At 45.2% G+C, this 21,444-nt stretch overlaps 1 long non-coding RNA gene across 1 annotated transcript; it reads right to left on the reverse strand.

Moving 5' to 3' along the window:
• Nucleotides 1-1,658: 1,658 nt before the first annotated feature.
• On the reverse strand, nt 1,659-2,887 carry LOC127332150 (uncharacterized). The gene is made up of 2 exons (XR_007870236.2): nt 2,309-2,887; nt 1,659-2,183 (listed from the first exon to the last, which is right to left on the reverse strand). It is a non-coding gene; the product is annotated as an uncharacterized lncRNA (long non-coding RNA).
• Nucleotides 2,888-21,444: the final 18,557 nt, after the last annotated feature.

Genomic DNA, 21,444 nt, shown 5'->3' on the forward strand with positions numbered 1-21,444 from the left:
CGATTGATCCTCCCCGTGCTAATTTCCACATGCTAACATTCTTTTGAAATAATGGATCCGGCTACTCCCGAGCGTGCGACGACAGATCCATGCGAGGTAGGCTTCACCCATTGACAATGCGCTCTCTGCCCTCCCCCTACAATTTTTTTTAGCAAATCATAGTCTAACGCGAGGGGGCATGTTCCATGCGAGGCAAAACTTGAAGCTCTCCTTCCTCACCTGAATAATGAAATATCCCCGACGTTCGTTAGGAACTGGATGATTATAAACAATGCTATTTAAAACTGGGATTAAAATGCGGATGCATACCAGAGCTAAAGCGTACTTAATGAGGTAGTTCCCAAATGCTGCCCCTTCAGGCTGTGAAGAAATTCAAACATGAGATTTTGCAAAAACAAAACTGTATATGAAAATGTGGACTTACACAGAAGCGCACAACACATCCGCTGAATTCTGTCAGATCATAATCTTTAGACTTGGAGCATTCTACCAGAAAATCTACTACCTGGCAGCCGACAAGCCGGAATAGCAGCTGCTGCAACGCGGGCAGCTGTTCGAGGAGATCGTCTCTGTCCCTGAAAAACAAATTCAGACGACGACGCGTCAGAAGCTTCGCCAAGATTAACACAGTTCATAATGAAGCCGCGAGCGAGCGCATGAGAAACCTTGGGGAGGCGCCCTCTCCGACGCCGCCGGCGCCGGAGGCCTGAGCCGCTCCGCCTCGACGTCGTACCGCAGCACGGCGAGGCACTCGAGCCGAGGAGCGCGTAGGTGCGCAGCCACGCGCGGAGCAGTCCCAGGCGAGGTGGCTGGAGTCGTCCTTGAAGCTCGACATCTGCAGCGCCTGGCCCCTCTGCCGCCCGTGGCCCAGCAGCTCCTCCGCGAACGCGCCGCTGTTGCCGTCCCGGAGCGGCGGAGCGCCCTGTGAATCATCGCCAGCGCCTTCAGCGGCTCCTCCGCGAACGCGCCGCTGTTGCCGTCCCGGAGCGGCGGAGCACCCTGTGAATCATCACCAGCGCCTTCAGCGCCACCACCGAGTTGCTCGTCTTCGCCAGGCGCTTGGCGAGGGCCTGGACGCAGTTTCTGAAACGGCGACGACGACGACGACGCGTGGATATCATGATTGGTCAGAACTTCACTCATTGACGATGCGCTTCGGCTCCTTCGTGGTGAGCTTCAAGGACGACTCCAGAGTCCAGCCACCTGGCCCACCTCGCCCGGCGCCCACTCACGCCGCTGCAGCCCCCGCATCGCTCGCCAATCCTTCCGCCCCACGCGCCTGCTTCACGCTCGAGCCGCATCGCCGCCCGCGCGCTATCTCCGCCTGGCCCCACCACGCCGCCGGCCGCTCCACGCGCGCGCCATCCACTGCCAGCTCCAGCTCGCCTGCCTCTTGCAGTACCACGCTGGACGCGGCCCTCATGCAATTCCCACATCGCGCGCGCGCCAATCTCCAGCGTGCCTAGCTGCCGCCACCAGCCAACCACCCCGCGGGTCAACGCCGCCAACGGCACCGCATCTCCCTCATGGCCGCGTCCGCGTCCGCGCGCGAGCCTCCTGCCCGTCTATTTTACTGTCATGAAGCTAGTACGACGTACGACGTACCAGTTGCATTGGAATCTATACCTAATAATAAAGCAAAAAGGGGTTCCGTCGTCCGTCACTGAAATTGCCCCTGGAATATATCAAAATTACAATCCTTGCCACCGCTAAGTAAAAAAGAAAACGTTTCGAGAAAAAAACGCCGAGGCCGTCGGCCCGATGGCTTAGCCTTGATTCGCCTCCGCCGCGTATCCCGTCCCCGCGGCCGGCCCTGCTACCGGCGCGCCCACTCCATGCTCGGCAAGATCCGCTGGTTTCGACCATGGCCTCGAGCTGTAGGGCTGTTAGGTTCTTCTTTTCTTTTCGTTCCCACACGACAAGACTTCTCTTGACACAACTCGCCTCATCCGGAAACGAGCCCGCGGAAGACGCGGCGGCCTTCGCTTTGGCCAAGCGATCCCTGGAGTATGCCATCAGGCTGATTGCAGGCGCGAGCGTCTCTGGTGGGACGGCGCCGATGCCATCGGGCTGGTTGAAGGCGCGGGCCTTGGCGGGCCGCGGTTTCTGTCGAGGATGCCGCCAGGCCTGTGGCCTGAGAATCTTGGTGCTGACCTTGCAAGCTCGATGAAATTGGTGCAGGCCTTGCAAGTTGATGTAGAGTTTTTAAAAATTTCAGTTCCAGATTCACAAAAATTGCAGAGTATATCAGAGCAAACAATTCACGAGCCAGATTATTTGCTGCAATCAGAACATCGGAGAAACAGACCTCTGAATCAAATCGATCTGAAGGAAAACAGCACCATCGAAAGGCTAATAGCAAGATCTGAACCCAGGAAGAGTAGTGGCGGTCGTGGGTGTCGTCGTCCTCGCCCAGGACAGGTGCAATCAGGAGGGTCTCGGCGGCGCCGAGGTCGCTCTCACCCAGTCATACACACGGGTCACGAGCTCAGAGGCATCCCGGTAGAGGACTAGCGCGCTGTGCTTCGGGTATCCGCGTCGAGCGCGTGGTAGCCGCCGAACCTGAGCTTGAGGCGTTAGGCCACGTCCATGTTGGCGACGGCGAGGAAGAGCTGCACGGAGTCGCGCGGCAGCGATTTCGGCATGGTGGAGTCAGGTGCCAAGGAGCACGGACGAAGGCGGTGGCAGCTGCGCACGGACGAGCGGCGGCGGCGCAGAACCTTACCGCCGGGGAGGCGGGGACATCGCTGCCTCTCCGATTTCTCAAATGCGGTGCTGGAGATAGGACGAAGGAGATGGGAGACAAACGCACGTGGGTGGACCCAACGAAAATACGGACTCACTGCCATACGATTATACAGAAACACCGGCAGGTTGCCAACTTGCCATACGCGCGTGGGTGATTGCCATACGCGCGTGGGTGATTGGAGGAAGCAACACCGGTGGGTGAAGGCGTCTGCAAAAACGAGTTTTCGGTTAGAGAATGTCTAACAGGCCCCGTATAACCCGCCCACCCCGTAAAATTCCGGCGACATACGGGGCAGGCGCGGTTTGGGCCGTCTAGCAGGCCCTGTATTCGGGTCGCCCCGTTTCGGCGGAATACGGGGCCCAGGAAATCGGCCCCGTCGCCCCGTACATATAGTGGGCGCAGGTGCGAGTGAGGGGTTAACCCCTCACTCGCAACCCTAGCTCCACCGTGCGCCGCCGCCTCCTCCTCCTGCTCCGGCGAGCAATTAGTCGCTCCCCCGTGCCGCATTCCACCCGCCGCCACCTGCATGGACTCCCGCCGCCGTAGTAGAGCCTCTCCGGCGAGCGGATCGAAGCGATCCCGCTCGCCGGACACCGTGGAGGAAGCATGGCGGCTCAAGTGCAAGCTTTCCGCCGCGGGGAGCCGTCGCGCGGCCTGCAAGTACGCCGGCGCGCTGTACGTGCCGGATCCGCTCCGGGAGTACGCCGCGGGTGGGCGGTGGTACCGGCAAGACCCGCCGCTCAAGCCGATGAGCGGCGAAGCCTTCGAGAAGTGGCGCGCGCGATGGCGGCGCGACCGCGCGGCGATGGCGGCATGGAGGGCGACCATCGGCAGCACCAGCGGCGGAGGAAGCGGAGGCGGCGAGGAGGAAGAGGAGGCGGCAGAGGAGGAGGCGGCCTTCCGCCGTGCGGTGGCCGAATCCGAGGCGGATGCCGCCGAGAAAGCTCGGGCGGAGGCAGAGGAGCAGGCGGCGGCCATCGCCGCCGTCCAGGAGTTCGAGGCGCGGGAGGCGCGGGAGGCGCAGGAGGAGGCGGTCTCCATCGCCTTCATCCCCTACGTCATCCTTGACGAGTAGACGTAGCTTGATCCGTAGTTAGATGTAGTATGATCCGTAGTATGATCGGAATGTATGTATGATCCGTAGTATGATCAATGAAGATGAACTTCCCGGGGTTTTTATTTTTGAAAATACGGGGCGAAATACGGGGTCTGCTAGACGGAATGGCTCGAAATGGAGCAGTTTTTCGATACGGGGCGAAATAAGAGAGTTATACGGGGCAGCGAAATACGGGGCCTGTTAGACATGCTCTTAGGGTCTGTTCGGTTTGAGTGGGGTTGAGGCGGATTGGAAGGTATTGATTGGTAATTAGAGCGTCTCCACCGGCGGTATTGATAGCGGTTCCGATAGCTTTTTGGAGGTCCGAAGTGAAAATGGGCTCGTACCACCGCACACGCCACGAGGGCAGCGACTGGCCACACGGCGTACAGTCGAGTACGTCGTCGTTAATGCGGGCAGTTGTGGCCGCTATATAGTATGCACGCTGTCCAGCACCGCGGTGCTATCCGCTCATCTCCACCACCGTCGGCGCCATTCTCTCCACCTCAAAATGCCGCGCCGTCTGAAGACGACGTACTCAATGCTGGGTCTCAACGGCCGTGCGCTGCCACCACCACCACCACCGCAGTTGGAGCCGGAGCCCGACGCGGACAACAGCTCCGACGATGACGTAGACCCAAGGTTCGCGGTGTGGCGCGAGGCCTTTTACGCCGATGCGGAAACTGATGCGGCGGAGTGGGGTGAACAGACGCAGCCACCCCCACCCCCCCGACCCGGAGCAGGCGGCGATCCTGACGTCGTTGAACGCGGAGCTGTTTCGGAGGTTGAAGGAGGAGCAGCGGGAGTTCATCAACGACGCTAATCTCGAGCACACCCTCGAGATCTCGCGCCAGCGAGCGGCCACGGAGGAGGCGGGACGCCTACTGATGGAGGCGGAGCGACAGAAGCTCGCCTCCCCCAACGCCCATCGCCACTACGACGCGTTCGCCCGCGAGCAAGCGAGGCGCGCCGAACACGAGCAAAGGCGGGAAGCACGGGGACGGCGGCGCCGGCAAGCTCCTGCGATGCCAGCCGCCATGCTCCACCGCCAGATGCTTGAAGGAAGGGCCAAGAGGCGGGCACGGATGCAGACGACAAAGGCGAAGAACGACGATGAGGCAGGCCCGTCGCGCGCCCCGTAGTAGATTGATTAAGTTTACGTTTTTAAATGTCATTTGAATTTCGTTTTGTATCAATTCGACGTACTTTTGTATAAATTTTGTATGAATTTCGTTTAAATTTGGTGTTTAAATGTCAATTTAAATTTAAAAATCTATCGGAGCCACCTATTTAGGGACGCCGGTGTGGGAACAGCTTTCCCAAATAGAGGATGCAGTGTTGGCGCCCCCCAAACGGAGATGCCGGCGCCCCTACCAACGCCTATTTAGAGGCTAACGGTGGAGATGCTCTTAAACATGATTCGCTGCCATTCCATGCTAATCCCCACAGGGTAGGGTGTAACCGAACGGGGCCTTAGGCTGACCCATGTTTGTTTTAGTTGATGATAGCATGCGGTAGATGTATGGTTGGTTGCTAAAATACTCAGTTAAACTTGAATTTTGTGCCGAATTAGTGTGGATTTGCTCATAAAAAATGTTGTTCTACTCATAAGCATGGTATTTTGTGATTGGATTGTAATTTAATTTTCTCTAGGGTCTTTGGTGGCACTTCGTTGCAGCAATAGTTGGATCAACATATGCCTTCTCTATATATGAGTGTATGTGAGACTCGTAGTATGTCAATACATTATATGGTTTTTTAAAATGTGTAAGTTGTTGTGCTATTTATTATGAAATTTATATAGTGATATTTAAATAGTTTACTGTATTAACACATACGGAATTGGAATTAAAAAGAAGTCATGAATAGGAGAAAATGTGACCAACATTGATGGTCTGCTATAGCATTTGCGAATTAATTTCTCCCGATGCAACGCACGGGCATTTTTGCTAGTATAATAGTAAAGACGGACCGCAGGTTCAGTTCACGATTTCTGAGGGACTGAAGCGAAAAAATACAGACGACGTACGACGTACCAGTTGCATTGGAATATAATAGTAAAGATTACAAGGCAATTAATGTGCCCAAATAAAAAAATTACATAGAATTATTGAGGACTTCTATTAGCATCATCAATAACACGTTGACATTTGGCAATCGCCTTGATTGAATCTTGTGTACTCTTGGTCAACATATCAGCTACAGATCTTAAAGCAGCAATACCATGTCTTTTATAAAGTACAGCCTTGAGATATTTACTGTTTGATGAAAGGAATGGTCTAGGTTGACGGCTATGAGAGGATGCATCAGAAGAAAGATCAGAACTTTTTGTGTGCCTCTCTTCTGATGAAGATTGCTTCATCACAACTGCATTCTGATAATAATGCAAAAAGAGTTAAACGATGAACTATGCAAACATGTATTAAGCATTGTCAATATGAGATAGTCACAAGTACTAAGCACAGACTTACATTATATCGTTGCATAGGCTCACCCCGGAACCTTTTTTGCGCTCTATCTTCTACTAAGGACTTCTTCATTACAACTGCATTCTAGTAATATTGCAAGCATAGTTACAACAGTGAACTATTCAAACATTTATTATGCAATGTAGATATTAGATAATAACAAGTTGTATAAATAAGACAATGTATGGAACTTGTACTAAGCAGACTTACATCATAATGTTGCACATGGTCGCTTTGGTGACTATCTTCTCATGATGACTGCTTCACTAAAACTGCATTCTGGTAATATTGCAAACATAGTTACAACAATTAACTATTCAAAAATGTATTACGCAATGTAGAGATCAGATAACAGCATGTAGCAGAAATAAGCACAAGATAAGATAAGATAAGATAAGATAAGATAAGATAAGATAAGATGCATGTACTAAGCACATACTGGCTCGCTGCAGGTCCTTCTCTTGCGTGCACTAGTCGTGGTCGACATGCCTGTCATTTTAGGTTCAGCCATCAAGTGAAATGCTAATCCTCCTGCTCCATTGTCCTTAATCTGTGTTTAGATATCACATTTAAGACCAAGTCAACTGGTTTCAAATAACAAAAAACTTGAGCTGCCAAATGAATAAGCCAATATTTACCAGATATCAGATTAAAACCAACTAGATGTGGCTTTGCATGAGATACGAATTTCAGACATTCAGATTTAGAGTAGGGTAATGCCAAGGTTTTCCACATAAAGTAAACTGGCATTAAGAATGACCAAATGTCAGGTTCAAATCACCTTCGCAGTTGCTCCAAGACAAGCATATCAAATAGGCAGAAACATAGTAAAGCATGGATGGCATTGCTATGGCAGGGTTCCAAGTGTTAATCTCTTGCATAAGGAACAATGCATATAGGTTATAGATAATAACGGAAGTAAACTGCCAGAGTTACCAACCAAGAACTCAGATCCCAACCTTCCCTAGCGTCCCCGCTGTTAATGTTGGATATTTTAATAAGTGGTTCGCATGATCAATCCCTAGGAAAAATAACATTGACAAGTTAGTCTACGATAATACAAAGACCAGACATGCACGCAGCAATAACTATACAAGCTGTGCGACATGAGCATTCATGGAAAAAAATAGCTATAAGCTAAAGACGAGGTATAAGAGCAAGCAGATTGGAAATGCACATAGCAGGATTATAAAAGCAGTGTGAGAATAGCAGGCACGGGAAAACAGCTAGCGGCTAGCGGTGAGCTAATGACGTGGTATAAGAACAATCAGATTGGAAATGCCCATAGTGATACGTCTCCAACGTATCAATAATTTCTGATGTTCCATGCTTGTTTTATGACAATACCTACATGTTTTGTTCACACTTTATGATGATTTTATGCGTTTTCCGGAACTAACCTATTGACGAGATGCCGAAGTGCCAGTTGTTGTTTTCTGCTATTTTTGGTTTCAGAAATCCTACAAAGGAAATATTCTCGGAATCGGACGAAATCAATGCCCAATATCTTATTTTTCCCGGAAGCTTCCAGAGCATCGAAGAGGGGCCAGAGGGGAGCCAGGGGGCCCACCCCACAGGGCGGCGCGGCCAAGGGGGGGGGGGCGCCCCCCTAGTGTGTGGGTCCCCCGTGGCCCCTCCGACTCCGCCTCTTCGCCTATTTAGGCCTCCCTGACCTAAATCCTCGACACGGATTGACGAAACCCGAGAAAACCTTCCAGAGCCGCTGCCATCGTGAAACTCCAATTCGGGGGACAGAAGTCTCTGTTCCGGCACCCTGCCGGGACGGGGAATTGCCCCCGGAGTCATCTCCACCGCCATCTTCACCGCCATCGCTGTCTCCATGATGAGGAGGGAGTAATTCACCCCCGGGGCTGAGGGCTCCGCTGTAGCTATGTGGTTCATCTCTCTCTTTATGCGATCTAGTTGAATATCATCTATGTGCTACTCTAGTGATGTTATTAAAGTACTCTATTCCTCATCCACGGTGTAATGGTGACAGTGTGTGCATCGTGTAGTACTTGGCGTAGGTTATGATTGTAATCTCTTGTAGATTATGAAGTTAATTATTGCTATGATAGTATTGATGTGATCTATGCCTCCTTCATAGTGTGATGGTGACAGTGTGCATGCTATGTTAGTACTTGGTGTAATTGCAGTGATCTATCATGCACTCTAAGGTTATTTAAATATGAACATCGAATGTTGTGGAGCTTGTTAACTCCGGCATTGAGGTGCTCTTGTAGCCCTACACAATTAGTGGTGTTCATCATCCAACAAGAGAGTGTAGAGTAGTTTTATTATGTGATCAATGTTGAGAGTGTCCACTAGTGAAAGCAGGATCCCTAGGCCTTGTTTCCACACATCGAATCTCCGTTTGTTTACTGTTTTGTTGCATGTTTACTCGCTGCCATATTTTATTCGGATTGCTATTACCACTCATACTCATCCATATTACTTGCATCTCACTATCTCTTCGCCGAACTAGTGCACCTATACATCTGACAAGTGTATTGGGTGTGTTGGGGACACAAGAGACTTCTTGCTTTGTGGTTGCAGGGTTGCTTGAGAGGGATATCTTTGACCTCTTCCTCCCTGAGTTCGATAAACCTTGGGTGATCCACTTAAGGGAAAACTTGCTGCTGTTCTACAAACCTCTGCTCTTGGAGGCCCAACAACATCTCACGGAAAAGGAGTGTGCGTAGACATCAAGCTATTTTCTGGCGCCGTTGCCGGGGAACGAAGGAAAGCTACACCATTTCCTCCCTCGTCAACTACGCGCCAGTCCTGGACAGCATCAAGTATTTTCTGGCGCCGTTGCCGGGGAGCAAAGGTAAAAGGTACTCACACTCCGGATCTCGGCGACTAAGCTATTTTCCGGCGCCGTTGTAAGTACTCGAAGCTATTTCCTTTAGATCCTGCAATTGCATCTTTTTGTTTCTTGTTTACACTAGTAAGGCATAATGGAAAACAACTATGAGCTTTTTAATTTATTTCCTAAGTTAAGACATGAATTGTGTGATGCGAAAATTAAAGAACCTATGGAATCTCATTTGCATGCTAGTAGCAATGTTATTAGTATGAACGCAATCACTGCTAAAGCTATGGAGAAGTCTAAGCTTGGGGAAGCTAGTTTTAATGATCTTTTTAGCTTCCCACCTTTAGGGGAGAAAATTTGCTCTGATAATGCTTTATCTCCCATATGCGATAACTCTAATGATGCTTGTGATATTTTAAATCCACCCACTGCAAGTACTGCTTTCAAGTACTCATGAAAATTATTGAACGTGTTATGGATAACCGCTATGAAGGGGATGGAACTGTCCATCCTGGAGATCATTTACTGTTCTTGCATGAATTATGCGGGTTATTCAAGTGTGCAGGTATCTCTATGGATGAAGTGAGGAAGAAACTATTCTCTATTTCGTTGTCTGGTAAAGCGGCGCATTGGTATAAATTGCTGAAGAATAGTCATTCTCTTGGTTGGGAGGAAATTGTATCTCTCTTTTATTCTAAATTTTATCCTCCTCATGAAGTGCATATTGATAGGAATTACATTTATAACTTTTATCCTCGTGATGGAGAGAGTATTTCTCAAGCATGGGGAAGATTGAAGTCACTAATGCTCAAATGTCCCATTCATGAGCTCCCCCGTAATGTTATTATCAACAATTTTTATGCGAGGCTTTCAGGACATCACAAGGACTATCTAGATGCCTGTTCGTAGGGATCTTTCACAAGCAAGGAGGTTGAAGCTAGGTGGGATCTTCTTGATCGGATTGAGGAGAATGCGGAAGATTGGGAGAACGACAAAGGTAAAGAGTCAGGTATAAATTATGATTATAAATGCATTGAAGCTTTTATGGATACTGATAAATTTCGAAATATGAGCGCTACTTATGGTCTTGACTCTCAAGTTGCTGCAAATCTTTATAAAGCCTTTGCTTCTCATTTTGAATTGCCTAAGAAGAATTTCGATAAGTATCATGAACCTTTTAAAGAGGCTTTCATGAAGAATGAAATTGTTGTTAATGATTGCAATAAGCATGCTCAAACTCCTAAGAATGCTATTTCCTATAAGCATGTTAATTTTTGTGGAATGCATAGACCTTGTGGAATTAATCAAATCAAAGATGAATATTGTATCCATCATATTAATGAAAAAACTAGAAAGTGGTTTAGGGCTCTAGATGATCTTGGTAAAAAAGTTTGTGCCCTCTATCCTTTTATTTGCGAACTTTGCCATGGAGTGGGTCATTTTAATTTTCAATGCTCCTCCAATGATAATTTGAACCCCATGAGTGCTGCAAATTTGTATTGTGATGATGAAATTACTCCTAATCAGCATGATGAACTTACTTTATTTTTGTGGTGTGAAGAGCTGTCAAGAAAAATCTCTTTGTTACATATGAGTGATCTTGATATTGATGATGTCCTGCATGGGTGTTTTTCTTATTGCATTGATAATAGCCATACAAATACTTACATACAAAATATTTTAGAAGATGACACTTTGCCAAAATATGATAGGACCGCTGTGTGTTTCGAACTTATTAATGAAAAGGAGGAATCCTCCCAAGTTTCTTCTATTGTTTCTGGAAATAAATTAGGTTATGTGGAGAAGCCTCCCTTAAAGCCTCTTCCTCCTAAAGAAGGGAACGAGGAGAAGGAAGAGAAGAAGAAAAAGAAGAAGGGTACGAAGAAGAAGAAGAAGAAGAAGAAGGAGAATAAAGAGAAAGAGGTAACGGCATATCCCCGCGTGAATGAGATAACGCTAGGTAACCGTAAGTATGTTGCTCCTAATGATTATTATGATAATGAATCTGAGTACAATGATCTTCCTATGCCCTTTACCTACATTAGTGATCATGATTTGAAAGAGCACACTACTTTTGATATTGCAAATCTCTGGGAAACTAATTCTGAAAATGATGATGTTAATAATTGCCATAGTATCAGTACTATCCATGCTTCCTCCCATAATGATATAGAAAGCTCTAAGCATGGGAAAGAGGTGTTTGAAAATCCTTTTGCTATTGATCATTATGTGTTTGATACATCTCCTTCTAATAACAATGATGGTATGGTCACAGATAAACCGACTGTGAAAGATAACTATTCTATTTCTTATGATGACATTGTGCCTCCGACCTTTGATGATTATTATAAAGAATGCTATGATATAGGTTATAACTATCCTTATGAAACTTGTCATAGTCATGATTGGATTGCCAAAAACAATTCCCTTAATATGCAACTTGTTTACCATGTTCAAATTCTTGATAATAATCTTGCTCCAATTACTATTAATGAGAAGAACTCTTCTTATGCCAAAATCAATGATACTTCTATGCATATGAACCATGATAAGAATGTTTTAAGTGATGGGTATATTGTGGATTTCATCAATGATGCTACTGAAAGTTATTATGAGAGAGGGAAACATGGTTATATGCATCCTAATAATATTAAGTTTCCCCTCTTTATGTTGAGAATCTTGAAGTTACTCGTGTTTTATCCTCTTATGCTTGTCACTTTATTCTTCATGAATTCATTTGTGTACAAGATTCCTTTGCATAGGAAGTGGGTTAGACTTAAATGTGTTTTGAATTTGCTTCTTGATGCTCTCTTTTGCTTCAACTCTTATTTCTTGGGAGTGCATCACTAAACTGTTGAGCCCATCTTAATGGCTATAAAGAAAGCACTTCTTGGGAGATAACCCACGTGTTTGTTTTACTACAGTAATTTTGTTTTATATTTGTGTCTTGGAAGTTGTTACTACTGTAGCAACCTCTCATTATCTTATTTTATTGCATTGTTGTGCCAAGTAAAGTCTTTGATAGTAAGGTTGATACTAGATTTGGATTACTGCGCAGAAACAGATTTCTGTCTGTCACGAATTTGGGCAGAGTTCTCTGTAGGTAACTCAGAAAAATCTGCAAATTTACGTGAGTGATCCTCAGATATGTACGCAACTTTCATTCAATTTGAACATTTTCATTTGAGCAAGTCTGGTGCCTCTTAGAAATTCATCTTTACGGACTGTTCTGTTTTGACAGATTCTGCCTTTTATTTCGCACTGCCTCTTTTGCTATGTTGGATGGATTTCTTTATTCCATTGACTTCCAGTAGCTTTGAGCAATGTCCAGAAGTGTTAAGAATGATTGTGTCACCTCTGAACATGTGAGTTTTTGATTATGCACTAACCCTCTAATGAGTTGTTTTGAGTTTGGTGTGGAGGAAGTTTTCAAGGGTCAAGAGAGGAGGATGATACAATGTGATCAAGAAGAGTGAAAAGCCTAAGCTTGGGGATGCCCCGGTGGTTCATCCCTGCATATTTCAAGAAGACTCAAGCATCTAAGCTTGGGGATGCCCAAGGCATCCCCTTCTTCATCGACAATTTATCAGGTTCCTCCCTTGAAACTATATTTTTATTCGGTCACATCTTATGTACTTTACTTGGAGCGTCTGTATGTTTTTGTTTTTGTTTTTGTTTGAATAAATGCTTGTGTGGGAGAGAGACACGCTCCGCTGGTTCATATGAACACATGTGTTCTTAGCTTTTAATTTTCATGGTGAAGGTTGAAACTTCTTCGTTAATTGTTATATGGTTGGAAACGGAAATGCTACATGTAGTAATTGGTATGATGTCTTGAATAACTTGATACTTGGCAATTGTTGTGCTCATGTTTAAGCTCTTGCATCATATACCATGCACCTATTAGTCAAGAAATACATAGAGCTTGCTAAAATTTGGTTTGCATGATTGGTCTCTCTAAGGTCTAGATATTTTCTAGTAAGGGTTTGAACAACAAGGAAGACGGTGTAGAGTCTTATAATGCTTGCAATATGTCTTTTATGTGAGTTTTGCTGTACCGGTTCATACTTGTGTTTGCTCTAAACAACCTTGCTATCCTAATCCTTGTATCGAGAGGGAATACTTCTCATGCATCCAAAATCCTTGAGCCAAACACTATGCCACTTGTGTCCACCATACCTACCTACTACATGGTATTTCTCCGCCATTCCAAAGTAAATTGCTTGAGTGCTACCTTTAAATTTCCATCCTCTGTCTTTGCAATATATAGCTCGTGGGACAAATAGCCTAAAAACTATTGTGGTATTGAATATGTACTTATGTATCTTATTTCTTATTAAGTTGCTTGTTGAGCGATAACCATGTTCCTGGGGACGCCATCAACACTTTGTTGAATATCATGTGAGTTGCTATGCATGTTCGTCTTGTCTGAAGTAAGGGCGATTTACCATGAGTTGAATGGTTTGAGCATGCATATTGTTAGAGAAGAACATTGGGCCGCTAACTAAAGCCATGATTCATGGTGGAAGTTTCAATTTTGGACAAATATCCTCAACCTCATATGAGAATATTAATTGTTGCTAAATGCTTATGCATTAAAGAGGAGTCCATTATCTGTTGTCTATGTTGTCCCGGTATGGATGTCTAAGTTGAGAATAATCAAAAGCGAGAAATTCAATGCGAGCTTTCTCCTTAGACCTTTGTACAGGCGGCATAGAGGTACCCCTTTGTGACACTTGGTTAAAACATATGTATTGCAATGATAATCCAGGTAATCCGAGCTAATTAGGACAAGGTGCGGGCACTATTGGTATACTATGCATGAGGCTTGCAACTTGTAGGATATAATTTACATAACACATATGCTTTATTACTACCGTTGACAAAATTGTTTCTTGTTTTCAAAATAAAAGCTCTAGCACAAACATAGCAATCAATGCTTCCCTCTGCGAAGGGCCATTCTTCTACTTTTATGTTGAGTCAGTTTACCCATTTCTCTCTATCTTAGAAGCAAACACTTGTGTTAACTGTGCATTGATTCTTACATGCTTGCTTATTGCACTTGTTATATTGCTTTGCATTGACAACTATCCATGCGATATACATGTTACAAGTTGAAAGCAACCGCTGAAACTTAATCTTCCTTTGTGTTGCTTCAATGCCTTTACTTTGAATCTATTGCTTTATGAGTTAACTCTTATGCAAGACTTATTGATGCTTGTCTCGAAAGTACTATTCATGAAAAGTCTTTGCTATATGATTCAATTATTTAATCATTGTCTTTACCATTGCTTTGAATCGCTGCACTCATCTCATATGCTTTACAATAGTATGATTAAGATCATGTTGGTAGCACGTCACTTCAGAAATTATCTTTTATCGTTTACCTACTCGAGGACTAGTAGGAACTAGGCTTGGGGATGCTGATACGTCTCCAACGTATCTATAATTTCTGATGTTCCATGCTTGTTTTATGACAATACCTACATGTTTTTTTCACACTTTATGATGATTTTATGCGTTTTCCGGAACTAACCTATTGACGAGATGCCGAAGTGCCAGTTGCTGTTTTCTGCTGTTTTTGGTTTCAGAAATCCTACAAAGGAAATATTCTCGGAATCGGACGAAATCAACGCCCAATATCTTATTTTTCCCGTAAGCTTCCAGAGCATCGAAGAGGGGCCAGAGGGGAGCCAGGGGGCCCCACCCCACATGGCGGCGCGGCCAAGGGGGGGGGGGCGCCCCCTAGTGTGTGGGTCCCCCGTGGCCCCTCCGACTCCGCCTCTTTGTCTATTTAGGCCTCCCTGACCTAAATCCTCGACACGGATTGACGAAACCCGAGAAAACCTTCTAGAGCCGCCGCCATCGCGAAACTCCAATTCGGGGGACATAAGTCTCTGTTCCGGCACCCTGCCGGGATGGGGAATTGCCCCCGGAGTCGTCTCCACCGCCATCTTCACCGCCATCGCTTTCTCCATGATGAGGAGGGAGTAATTCACCCCCGGGGCTGAGGGCTCCGCTGTAGCTATGTGGTTCATCTCTCTCTTTATGCGATCTAGTTGAATATCATCTATGTGCTACTCTAGTGATGTTATTAAAGTACTCTATTCCTCCTCCACGGTGTAATGGTGACAGTGTGTGCATCGTGTAGTACTTGGCGTAGGTTATGATTGTAATCTCTTGTAGATTATGAAGTTAATTATTGCTATGATAGTATTGATGTGATCTATGCCTCCTTCATAGTGTGATGGTGACAGTGTGCATGCTATGTTAGTACTTGGTGTAATTGCAATGATCTATCATGCACTCTAAGGTTATTTAAATATGAACATCGAATGTTGTGGAGCTTGTTAACTCCGGCATTGAGGTGCTCTTGTAGCCCTACACAATTAGTGGTGTTCATCATCCAACAAGAGAGTGTAGAGTAGTTTTATTATGTGATCAATGTTGAGAGTGTCCACTGGTGAAAGCAGGATCCCTAGGCCTTGTTTCCACACATCGAATCTCCGTTTGTTTACTGTTTTGTTGCATGTTTACTCGCTGCCATATTTTATTCGGATTGCTATTACCACTCATACTCATCCATATTACTTGAATCTCACTATCTCTTCGCCGAACTAGTGCACCTATACATCTGACAAGTGTATTGGGTGTGTTGGGGACACAAGAGACTTCTTGCTTTGTGGTTGCAGGGTTGCTTGAGAGGGATATCTTTGACCTCTTCCTCCCTGAGTTCGATAAACCTTGGGTGATCCACTTAAGGGAAAACTTGTTGCTGTTCTACAAACCTCTGCTCTTGGAGGCCCAACACCGTCTACAGGAAAAGGAGTGTGCGTAGACATCACATAGCATGACTATAAAAGGAATAGCATGCAGTACAAAAACAGTTGGCAGCAAATGAATGGGTATAAGGCTATAAATATGTGGATGCACACAGGTGTCAGTAGAATGAACAGGATGGTAGCGACCGGATAATGCTTTTGTACTGTACAATATTTAAACGAACTTCATGCAAAGTAACACATCAAGAAATTTAATGGCATATGAGATCTGCAAATAACTACACAAAACATGGCTAAAGAAACACCGCGATCTAACGGGCCAGCGTACTAACCAAGCTGCGGCGGGGTGGACGGGGGCGGCAACTTGCATTCCAGCGGCCGCGAACGCGGGAGACGATGAGTCGACCCTGTTTCAGTAGAAGCGGGCGTTACTAAAGTAGATCTGGTTGGCTGGCAAGGGATTCGGTGAAGTTGATACAGCCGCTGCGCCGAGGTAGTCGGTGGAATAGATCGGCTTCTGTGGAGGGGGGGGCGCGGTGAAGTAGACCCGGTTCCGTTGGAGAGGATCCGGTGCGTCGACAGGAAAGGCGTTGATTGCTACGATGTGGATGAGGTCGGCGGTGAAGCAGATCTATCGGTGGCGAGGTCGGCGGTGAAGCAGATCCGTCGGTGGCGAGGTCGGCGGTGAAGCAGATCCGTCGGTGGCGAGGTCGGCGGTGAAGCAGATCCTTCGGTGGCGAGGGCGGCGGGGGAGCGGATCAGGTGGGTGGATAGCCAACACGATCAAGGCTATGCTATGGAGGAGTATGCCGGCGGCGAAGCAGATCTAGTACTGTAGAGAGTCAGAGCTTTGGTGTGTGAGAGTATTTTTTAGCTAATGGGGCGAATGGTTGGTGGGTGGGTGTGGGCCTGTGGGGAGGGTTCGGGATCTAGGCAAGATATTTCATTGTTACCGAAAGAGCCCTCCATGGTCGGTGGGTTCTAGCTTCCGGACCAGGGTTAAAAGGGTAAAACTGGTCACGGGATTTTTGAATGGATGCGGCGGGATGATTTGGCGCGCGCCCGAAATTTTTAGTTTCAAGCTACGAGCAGAACGACAAAAATAATGTTCTTCCCCAGGGAGCTCTCATTTCTTCCTCTTCTCTTTCTCTCTCGAGTCTCTCCCACTCCCCCGGCTCCTCTCCCCCTTCTCTCTGGCGGCCTCGCCGGCCGGAGACGAGGCCGACTTCTCTCTGTATATCGTACACCCTCCGAACTAAATTAATTGATTCAACTATCCTTAGACGTGTATGTATCTAGAGTAAAAACATGTGTGGATACACCCATATTTAGATAAGCAAAGTTGAGTCAGCTAATTTGGATCCGAGGGAGTTAGTGTTGTTGTAAGCTTAGATCCAGTGTTTCCCATGAGCAGAATGGCGCAATGGAGTCGGGGATCTCGTCATCGGCTTCAGATCTGGCCTATGGTGAATCTGGCGGATCAGATCTGGCGGATCTTGCCGGCCAAACCCCGATCTGGTGCCATCAAGGTGATGGCGCTAACGGTGAGGCTTGCTTTGGTCAGTGCTTCAGATTTGGCCAATGGGGAAGTCAAGCTGCTAACGTTCACAAGCTCGGGGCATACGACGGCGTCATCCGTCTTGCCCGTGAACATCTTGGCCTTTCAGCGGCCCTTCTCAGAGCCAATATGTCGTTGCTGAGGCCCTTCTTGTCCTTCGTCCTGGCGACTACCGGCGACACCGTCCCAAGTGGTGCGTCCCCGGCGACGGAGTTGCTGGAAAGGATGCGGAGCAGAGATCTGATGTGCGGTCCAGAAGGACTAGATTGATTTTCTTCTATATGTTTTGGGGTCCTTTTTGTAAAGTTGCAGGTCCTATTAGTTGTTGTCTAGTTCTTTTGGACCTCTATGTAATTTTTTGGACTAGTTTCCATTTGCACCGATAAACTTGAATTTTGACAAATTCACGGGAAAAAAATTCCTTTGCACATATGGACTATCATGTATGAACATTCTTGAAATTTAAACTATATGTAATGGCCAACACTTGCGCAAGGGGCTCGTCTAGTGCGCACTAGTTTCCATTAGCACCGATAAATTTGAATCTTGACAAGTTCTTGGAAGAAAAAATTGATTCACATATAGCCTATCATGTATGAACATTATTGGGATTCAAACTATACATAGATGGCCAACACGTGTGCAAGGGGGTCCCTCTAATGTGCACTAGTTTCCATTAGATAAATTTGAATCTTTACAAGTTCTCGAAAAAAAATTGCTTCCCACATATTCCCTATCATGTATGAACATTATTGGGATTCATATTATATATAGATGGCCAACACTTGTGCAAGGGGGTCCTCTAATTCTTGGGGATTTCAATCTCTCTCTCTCTCTCTCTCGATCTATCGTTGGTGGCCAGAACAATACACATATGCATGCACTTTATGCGTAAAGGCGCGGGTGCCTCTAATAATTCATGTGTGTGCGTATATTTGAACATATTCTTGGGGATTTCAATCTCTATCTCTCGATCTATATATCGTTGGTGGCCAAGAAACACACTTATATATATACGCATGCACTTTATGCGCAAATTAAGGCGGGTGCCTCTAATAATGTGTGTGCGCACTCGATCGATGATCCCTAAACCTTAAACCATAAAACCCTAAAACCCTAATCCCTAATCCCTAAACACCCTAAACACTAAACCCTAAACCCTAAACATTAAACCCTAAACCCAAAAACCCTAAACACTAAACCCTAAACCCTAAAAGCTAAACACTAAACCTAAACCCTAAACACTAAACCCTAGACCCTATACCCTAATTAACACTAACCCTAACCCTAACCCTAATTAAACCCTACATATATAGGCCAATGACACTTAATTGCGTATCAAGCAGGCGACCAACTAATTAGCGCTGATAAATTAATTAACTTGAATTTTGACAAGTTCTCGATCTCGAATGAAAACACATTTGATTAAGTAGTCTCATAATATATATATATATAATTAGTGTGCATGCGCGCATGGCATACCTTGCATATCATTCGTGCATATATTTCAATATATATTTGAACATATTCTTGGGGATATATATATCAATCTCTCTCTCTCTCTCGATCTATATATCGTTGGTGGCCAAGAAACACACTTATATATATACGCATGCACTTTATGCGCAAAGGCGCGGGTGCCTCTAATAATGTGTGTGTGCACTCGATCGATGATCCCTAAACCTTAAACCCTAAAACCCTAATCCCTAATCCCTAATTATACCCTAAATGTACACCCTAAACACTAAACCCTAAACCCTAAACCCTCAACCCTAAACACTACACCCCAAACCCTAAACCCTAAACACTAAACCCTAAACCCTAACCCTAGACCATAAACCCTAAACCCTAACCCATAAACCCTAAATATATTTCAATCTCTCTCTAGATCTATATATCGTTGGTGGCCAAGAAACACACTTATATATATACACATGCACTTTATGCGCAAAGGCTCGGGTGCCTCTAATAATGTGTGTGTGCACTCGATCGATGATCCCTAAACCTTAAACCCTAAAACCCTAATAATCCCTAATCCCTAATTATACCCTAAACATACACCCTAAACACTAAACCCTAAACCCTAGACCCTAAACCCTAAACACTACACCCTAAACCCTAAACCCTAAACACTAAACCCTAATCCCTAACCCTAGCTAGACTCTAAACCCTAAACACTAAACCCCAAACCCTAAACCCTATATAGACCCTAAACCCTAATTAACCCTAACCCTAACCCTAAAACCCTAGCTAGCTAACCCAAAACCCTAAACCCTAATTAAACCCTACATATATATATAGGCCAACGACACTTAATTGCGCATCAAGCAGGCGACCAACTAATTAGCGCTGATAAATTAATTAACTTGAATTTTGATAAGTTCTCGATCTCGAATGAAAACACATTTGATTAAGTAGTCTCATAATATATATAATTAGTGTGCATGCGCGCATGTCATACCTTGCATATCATTCATGCATATATTTCAATATATATTTGAACATATTCTTGGGGATATATATATATCAATCTCTCTCTCTCGATCTATATATCGTTGGTGGCCAAGAAGCACACTTATATATATAGGCATGCACTTTATGCGCAAAAGCGCGGGTGCCTCTAATAATTCAGGTGTGTGCGTATATTTGAATATTCTTGGGGATTTCAATCTCTATCTCTCGATCTATATATCGTTGGTGGCCAAGAAACACACTTATATATATATACGCATGCACTTTATGCGCAAATTAAGGCGGGTGCCTCTAATAATGTGTGTGCGCACTCGATTGATGATCACTAAACCTTAAACCCTAAAACCCTAATAATCCCTAATCCCTAATTATACCCTAAACATACACCCTAAACACCCTAAACACTAAACCCTAAACCCTAGACCCTAAACCCTAAACACTACACCCTAAACCCTAAACCCTAAACACTAAACCCTAATCCCTAACCCTAGCTAGACTCTAAACCCTAAACACTAATCCCCAAACCCTAAACCCTATATAGACCCTAAACCCTAATTAACCCTAACCCTAACCCTAAAACCCTAGCTAGCTAACCCAAAACCCTAAACCCTAATTAAACCCTACATATATATATAGGCCAACGACACTTAATTGCGCATCAACCAGGCGACCAACTAATTAGCGCTGATAAATTAATTAACTTGAATTTTGATAAGTTCTCGATCTCGAATGAAAACACATTTGATTAAGTAGTCTCATAATATATATAATTAGTGTGCATGCGCGCATGTCATACCTTGCATATCATTCGTGCATATATTTCAATATATATTTGAACATATTCTTGGGGATATATATATCAATCTCTCTCTCTCGATCTATATATCGTTGGTGGCCAAGAAGCACACTTATATATATACGCATGCACTTTATGCGCAAAGGCGCGGGTGCCTCTAATAATTCAGGTGTGTGCGTATATTTGAATATTCTTGGGGATTTCAATCTCTATCTCTCGATCTATATATCGTTGGTGGCCAAGAAACACACTTATATATATACGCATGCACTTTATGCGCAAATTAAGGCGGGTGCCTCTAATAATGTGTGTGCGCACTCGATTGATGATCACTAAACCTTAAACCATAAAACCCTGAAACCCTAATCCATAATCCCTAAACACCCTAAACACTAAACCCTAAACACTAAACACTAAACCCAAAAACCCTAAACACTAAACCCTAAACCCTAAAAGCTAAACACTAAACCCTAAACCCTAAACACTAAACCCTAAACCCTAGACCCTATACCCTAATTAACACTAACCCTAACCCTAACCCTAATTAAACCCTACATATATAGGCCAACGACACTTAATTGCGCATCAAGCAGGCGACCAACTAATTAGCGCTGATAAATTAATTAACTTGAATTTTGACAAGTTCTCGATCTCGAATGAAAACACATTTGATTAAGTAGTCTCATAATATATATAATTAGTGTGCAT

The sequence above is a fragment of the Lolium perenne genome, chromosome 4 (assembly GCF_019359855.2).
Source record: "Lolium perenne isolate Kyuss_39 chromosome 4, Kyuss_2.0, whole genome shotgun sequence".
Lineage (NCBI taxonomy): Eukaryota > Viridiplantae > Streptophyta > Magnoliopsida > Poales > Poaceae > Lolium > Lolium perenne.